This window comes from Arachis stenosperma, chromosome 2 (assembly GCF_014773155.1).
Source record: "Arachis stenosperma cultivar V10309 chromosome 2, arast.V10309.gnm1.PFL2, whole genome shotgun sequence".
Taxonomy (NCBI): domain Eukaryota; kingdom Viridiplantae; phylum Streptophyta; class Magnoliopsida; order Fabales; family Fabaceae; genus Arachis; species Arachis stenosperma.
This window is the reverse complement of record NC_080378.1, coordinates 14,679,502-14,686,392: the sequence shown is the minus strand read 5'-3', so window position 1 is coordinate 14,686,392 and position 6,891 is coordinate 14,679,502. Positions and strand designations below refer to the sequence as shown.

Sequence of the window (6,891 nt, the reverse complement as noted above, 5' to 3'; positions counted from 1 at the left end):
AAAGTTATCAATAAATTATTTATGATGTCTTATATTTATTTAAGACTATTTTAGAGATTTTTATATAAAAGTTGAATAAACTCTTATTTATTATTTAGAGTTCTTATAATTGAGAAATAATTAGTATTTTGTATGTCTTAATTTTAATATATATATATATATATATATATATATATATATATATATATATTTAACCTTATTTTATAAATAAAGGAGAATTAATTTACTTATCTCCAATTTTTACTAAATTGGTATTTAACTGAAAATTATTTAAAGATTATTAATTAAAAGATATTTTTAAAGATGGATACGTTATATTTAATTTGATGTTTACTATTATTTTACTTTTTATTTATTTTATAAAATTACACTACTATCCCTATTTTTAATAAAAAAATACCTAAACTAAAATCCTAACATAATCCTAATTTTATCTAAACCTAATTTTTATCCTAACCCTCTAACACACAAATAGCACCCACACCCCACCCTTCACCCACGGCTCACCCTCACACACATACAGATACCCACACCCACAAAAGGAAGAAAGAAAAATAAAAAGAAAAGGGAAGAGGGAAGAGGACTGATGAGCGGATAATTTATACGCTTTTTGACATTGTTTTTAGTATATTTTAGTTAGTTTTTATTATATTTTTATTAGTTTTTAGTTAAAATTCACTTTTCTGGACTTTACTATGAGTTTGTGTGTTTTTCTTTGATTTCAGGTATTTTCTGGCTGAAATTGAGGGACCTGAGCAAAAATCTGATTCAGAGGCTGAAAAAGACTGCAGATGCTGTTGGATTCTGACCTCCTTGCACTCGAAGTGGATTTTCTGGAGCTACAGAAGCCCAATTGGAGCGCTCTCAACTGCGTTGGAAATTAGACATCTTGGGCTTTCCAGCAATGTATAATCGTTCATACTTTGATCGAGATTTGATGGCCCAAACAGGCATTCCAAGTCAGCTCAAGAATTTTGGCGTTTAATGCCGGAACTGGCACAAGAATGGGAGTTAAACGCCCAAACTGGCACAAAAGCTGGCGTTTAACTCCAAGAAAATTCTCTACACATGAAAGCTTCAATGCTCAGCCCAAGTACACACCAAGTGGGCCCGGAAGTGGATTTTTATGTCATTTACTCATCTTTGTAAACCCTAAGCTACTAGTTCTCTACAAATAGGACCTTTTGCTATTGTATTTTTATCTTTGATCAGTCCTATGCTATCTTAGATCAGATCTGGGTTCTTCTGGTTCTCTCTCTGGGGCTGAAGCCAATGATCACCATTATCACTTATGTATTTTCAACGGTGGAGTTTCTACACACCATAGATTAAGGTGTAGAGCTCTGCTGTACCTCGAGTATTAATGCAATTACTATTGTTCTTCTATTCAATTCAGCTTATTCTTGTTCTAAGATATCACTTGTTCCTCAACTTGATGAATGTGATGATCCGTGACACTCATTATCATTCTCACCTATGAACGTGTGCCTGACAACCACCTCTGTTCTACCTTAGATTGAGTGGATATCTCTTGGATCCCTTAATCGGATCTTCGTGATATAAGCTATAATTGATGGCGGCATTCTTGAGAATCTGGAAGGTCTAAACCTTGTCTGTGGTATTCTGAGTAGGATTCAAGGATTGAATGACTGTGACGAGCTTCAAACTCGCGATTGTGGGGCGTTAGTGACAAACGCAAAAGAATCACTGGATTCTATTCCGACATGATCGAGAACCGACAGCTGAATAGTCGTGCTGTGACAGAGCGCGTTGAACATTTTCACTGAGAGGATGGGAGGTAGCCATTGACAATGGTGAAACCCAACATACAGCTTGCCATGCAAAAGAGTAAGAAGGATTGGATGAAGACAGTAGGAAAGCAGAGAGACGGAAGGGACAAAGCATCTCCATACGCTTATCTGAAATTCTCACCAATGAATCACATAAGTATCTCTATCTTTATTTTATGCTTTATTCATAAATCATCCATAACCATTTGAATCCGCCTGACTGAGATTTACAAGATGACCATAGCTTGCTTCATACCAACAATCTCCGTGGGATCGACCCTTACTCGCGTAAGGTTTATTACTTGGACGACCCAGTACACTTGCTGGCTAGTTGTGCGAAGTTGTGATAAAGAGTTGAGATTGCAATTGAGCGTACCATGTTGATGGCGCCATTGATGATCACAATTTCGTGCACCAAGTTTTTGGCGCCGTTGCCGGGGGTTGTTCGAGTTTGGACAACTGACAGTTCATCTTGTTGCTCAGATTAGGTAATTTTATTTTATGTTTAAGCTTTTTACTTCTTATTTTCGAAAAATCCAAAAAAATTATAAAATCTTAAAATAAAAAATATTTTTATGTTTCTTGTTGAGTCTAGTGTCTCATTTTAAGTTTGGTGTCAATTGCATGTTTATGTTCTTCTTGCATTTTTCGAATTCATTCATGTGTCTTCATTGATCCTCAAGTTGTTCTTGATGATTTTCTTACTCTGATCTTTAAATTCTCTTGTCTTGAGTATTTTGTTGTTTCTCATATGCATTCTCAATTTGTTAGTGTCAGTAGTATACAAACTTTTAAGTTTGGTGTCTTGCATGCATTGTTTATTTGATCTTAGTGGCATTTTTATTATTCCTCATTATTAAAAATCCAAAAAAATTTTAATTTGTGTCTTTTCAAGTCAATAATACAGAGAATTGAAGATTCAGAATATTCAGCAGAGGAATTACACAGAAAAAGCTGGGCGTTCAAAATGCCCAGTGAAGAAGGAAAACTGGTGTTTAAACGCCAGCCAGGGTACCTGGCTGGGCGTTTAACGCCCAAAAGGGTAGCATTCTGGGCGTTTAACGCCAGGATGGCACAAGAGAGAAGATTTTGTTTTTAATTCAAATTTTTTCAAGTTTTCAAAATTTTTCAAAATCAATTTCTTTCCATTTTTCAAAAATACTTGCTAACAATTAATGATTTGATTCAACATTTCAAGTATGTTGCCTTTTCTGTTGAGAAAGGTTTAATGTCTGAATCATATCTTTTAAATTTCTTGTTAGCCAAGTCATTAATTTAAAAAAAAATCAAATCTTTTTTAATTGTTTTTCAAATCATATCTTCTCAATCATATCTTTTTAAAACTATATCTTTTCAATCATATCTTTTTGATTTACACTTTCAAAAATCTTTTTCAAAAATCACTTTATTTCTTTTCCAACTTAAGTTTTCGAAAATCATCAATCAAATTTTCAAAATTTCTTTTAATTATTTTAAAATCTTTTACTTTATTTTCGAAAATTTCTTCCCCTCTTCTCACATCCTTCTATTTATGGACTAACACTACTCCTCAATGCACAATTCGAACTCTATCTTTCTTGATAATTTCGAATTCTTCTACCTCTTCCTTCTATTTTTCTTTTCCTCTGACACCTCAAGGGATCTCTATACTGTGATATAGAGGATTCCATACTTTCTTGTTCCCTTCTCTTTCATATGAGCAGGAGCAAAGATAAAAGCATTCTTGTTGAGGCTGACCCTGAACCTGAAAGAACCTTGAAGCGAAAGCTAAGAGAAGCTAAAGCACAACTCTCTGTAGAGGACCTAACAAGAAATCTTCAAACAAGAAGAACCCATGGCAGCCGAAAACAACAACAATGCCAACAATGCAAGGAAGGTGCTGGGTGACTTTACTGCACCTACTCCCGACTTCTATGGGAGAAGCATCTCTATTCCTGCCATTGGAGCAAACAACTTTGAGCTTAAGCCTCAATTAGTTTCTCTAATGCAATAGAATTGCAAGTTCCATGGACTTCCATTGGAAGATCCTCATCAGTTTTTAGCTGAATTCTTGCAAATCTGTGACACTGTCAAGACTAATGGGGTTGACCCTGAGGTCTACAGACTTATGCTATTCCCTTTTGCTGTAAGAGACAGAGCTAGGATATGGTTGGACTCACAACCTAAAGAAAGCCTGAACTCTTGGGAAAAGCTAGTCAATGCCTTCTTGGCAAAGTTCTTTCCACCTCAAAAACTGAGTAAGCTTAGAGTGGAAGTCCAAACCTTCAGACAGAAGGAAGGTGAATCCCTCTATGAAGCTTGGGAAAGATACAAACAATTGATCAAAAAGTGTCCTTCTGACATGCTTTCTGAATGGAGCATCATAGGTATCTTCTATGATGGTCTGTCTGAACTGTCCAAGATGTCATTGGATAGCTCTGCTGGAGGATCTCTTCATCTGAAGAAGACGCCTGCAGAAGCTCAAGAACTCATTGAAATGGTTGCAAATAACCAATTCATGTACACTTCTGAAAGGAATCCTGTGAACAATGGGACGAATCAGAAGAAAGAAGTTCTTGAGATTGATACTCTGAATGCCATATTGGCTCAGAACAAAATATTGAATCAGCAAGTCAATATGATTTCTCAAAGTCTGTCTGGAATGCAAGCTGCACCAGGCAGTACTAAGGACGCTTCATCTGAAGAAGAAGCTTATGATCCTGAGAACCCTTCAATGGAAGAGGTGAATTACATGGGAGAACCCTATAGAAACACCTATAATCCTTCATGGAGAAATCATCCAAATCTATCATGGAAGGATCAACAGAGACCTCAACAAGGTTTCAACAACAATAATGGTGGAAGAAACAGGTTTAGCAATGGCAAGACTTTTCCATCATCTTCTCAGCAATAGACAGAGAATTCTAAGCAGAGCCACTCTGACTTAGCAACCATGGTCTCTGATCTAATCAAAACCACTCAAAGTTTCATGATCGAAACAAAGTCCTCCATTAGAAACTTGGAGGCACAAGTGCGTCAGCTGAGTAAGAAAGTTACTGAACTCCCTCATAGTACTCTTCCAAGCAATACAAAAGAGAATCCAAAAGGAGAGTGTAAGGCCATCAACATGGCCGAATTTAGAGAGGAGGAAGAGGCATTGAGCGCCACTGAGGAAGACCTCAATGGACGTCCACTGGTCTCCAATGAGTTCCCTAATGAGGAACCATGGGAATTTGAGGCTCACACTGAGACCATAGAGATTTCATTAGATTTATTTCTGCCATTCATGAGCTCTGATGAGTATTCTTCCTCTGAAGAGGACGAAGATGTCACTAAAGAGCAAGTTGCCAAGTACCTTGGAGCAATCATGAAGTTAAATGACAAGTTATTTGGTAATGAGACTTGGGAAGATGAACCCCCTTTGCTCACCAAAGAACTGGATGACTTGACTAGGCAGAGATTACCTCAAAAGAGACAGGACCCTGGAAAGTTCTCAATACCTTGTACCATAGGCACTATGACCTTTGAAAAGGCTCTGTGTGACCTAGGGTCAAGCATAAACCTCATGCCTCTCTCTGTAATAGAGAAGCTAAGAATCTTTGAGGTACAAGCTGCAAGAATCTCACTAGAAATGGCAGACAATTCAAGAAAACAAGCTTATGGACTTGTAGAGGATGTTTTGGTAAAGATTGAAGACCATTACATTCCTGCTGATTTTATACTCCTAGAGACTGGGAAGTGCATGGATGAATCCATCATCCTTGGCAGACCCTTCCTAGCCACAGCAAAGGCTGTGATTGATGTTAACAGAGGAGAATTGATCATTCAAGTGAATGAAGAATCCTTTATGTTTAAGGCTCAAGGATATCCATCTGTAATCATGGAGAGGAAGCATGAAGAGCTTCTCTCAAAACAGAGTCAAACAGAGCCCCCACAGTCAAACTCTAAGTTTGGTGTTGGGAGGCCACAACCAACTTCTAAGTTTGGTGTTGAACCCCCACATTCAAACTCTAAGTTTGGTGTTGGGAGGTTCCAACATTGCTCTGAGTATCTGTGAGGCTCCATGAGAGCCCACTGTCAAGCTACTGACATTAAAGAAGCGCTTGTTGGGAGGCAACCCAATGTTATATTTATCTATTTTCGTTTGTTATTTTATGTTTTCTGTAGGTTGATGATCATGTGAAGTCACAAAATCAATTGAAAAAGCAAAAACAGAATAAAAAACAAAAAGAAAAACAGCACACCCTGGAGGAAAACCTTGCTGGCATTTAAACGCCAGTAAGGGCAGCAAATGGGTGTTTAACGCCCAGTCTGGCACCATTCTGGGCGTTTAACGCCAGAAAGGGGCACCAGACTGGCGTTTAACGCCAGGAATGGGCAAGAAGCTGGCGTTAAAAGCCAGAAATGGGCACCAACCCGGCGTTTAACGCCATAATTGGCAGAAGGAGCATTTTTGCTCGCCACTTGGTGCAGGGATGAATTATCCTTGACACCTCAGGATCTGTGGACCCCACAGGATCCCCACCTACCCCACCACTCTCTCTCTTCTTCACCCATTCACCAATCACCTCAACACCTCTTCCCCAAAAAACCCCACCATTCTCTTCACCACTCACATCCATCCTTCATAAAATCCCACCTACCTCACCATTCAAATTCAAACCACTTTTCCTCCCAAACCCACCCATACATGACCGAACCCTTGGCCGAAAAACAAAGCCACCTCCATCTCCTCTATTTCTTCTTCTTCTACTCTCTTCTTTCTTCTTTTGCTCGAGGACGAGCGAACCTTCTAAGTTTGGTGTGGTAAAATCATTGCTTTTTGTTTTTCTATAACCATTTATGGCACCTAAGGTCGGAGAAACCTCTAGAAAGAGGAAAGGGAAGGCAAAAGCTTCCACCTCCGAGTCATGGGAGATGGAGAGATTCATCTCAAGGGTGCATCAAGACCACTTCTATGAAGTTGTGGCCATGAAGAAGGTGATCCCCGAGGTCCCTTTTAAACTCAAAAAGAGTGAATATCCGGAGATCCGACATGAGATCCGAAGAAGAGGTTGGGAAGTTCTTACCAACCCTATTCAACAAGTCGGAATCTTAATGGTTCAAGAGTTCTATGCCAATG

The 6,891-nt window shown here is 38.3% G+C and overlaps 1 non-coding gene across 1 annotated transcript; it reads right to left on the bottom strand.

The window, feature by feature from the left end:
• Positions 1 to 4,029: 4,029 nt before the first annotated feature.
• LOC130965031 (small nucleolar RNA R71) lies at positions 4,030 to 4,137 on the bottom strand. Its single transcript, XR_009081090.1, has one exon. It is a non-coding gene; the product is annotated as a small nucleolar RNA R71 (small nucleolar RNA).
• Positions 4,138 to 6,891: the final 2,754 nt, after the last annotated feature.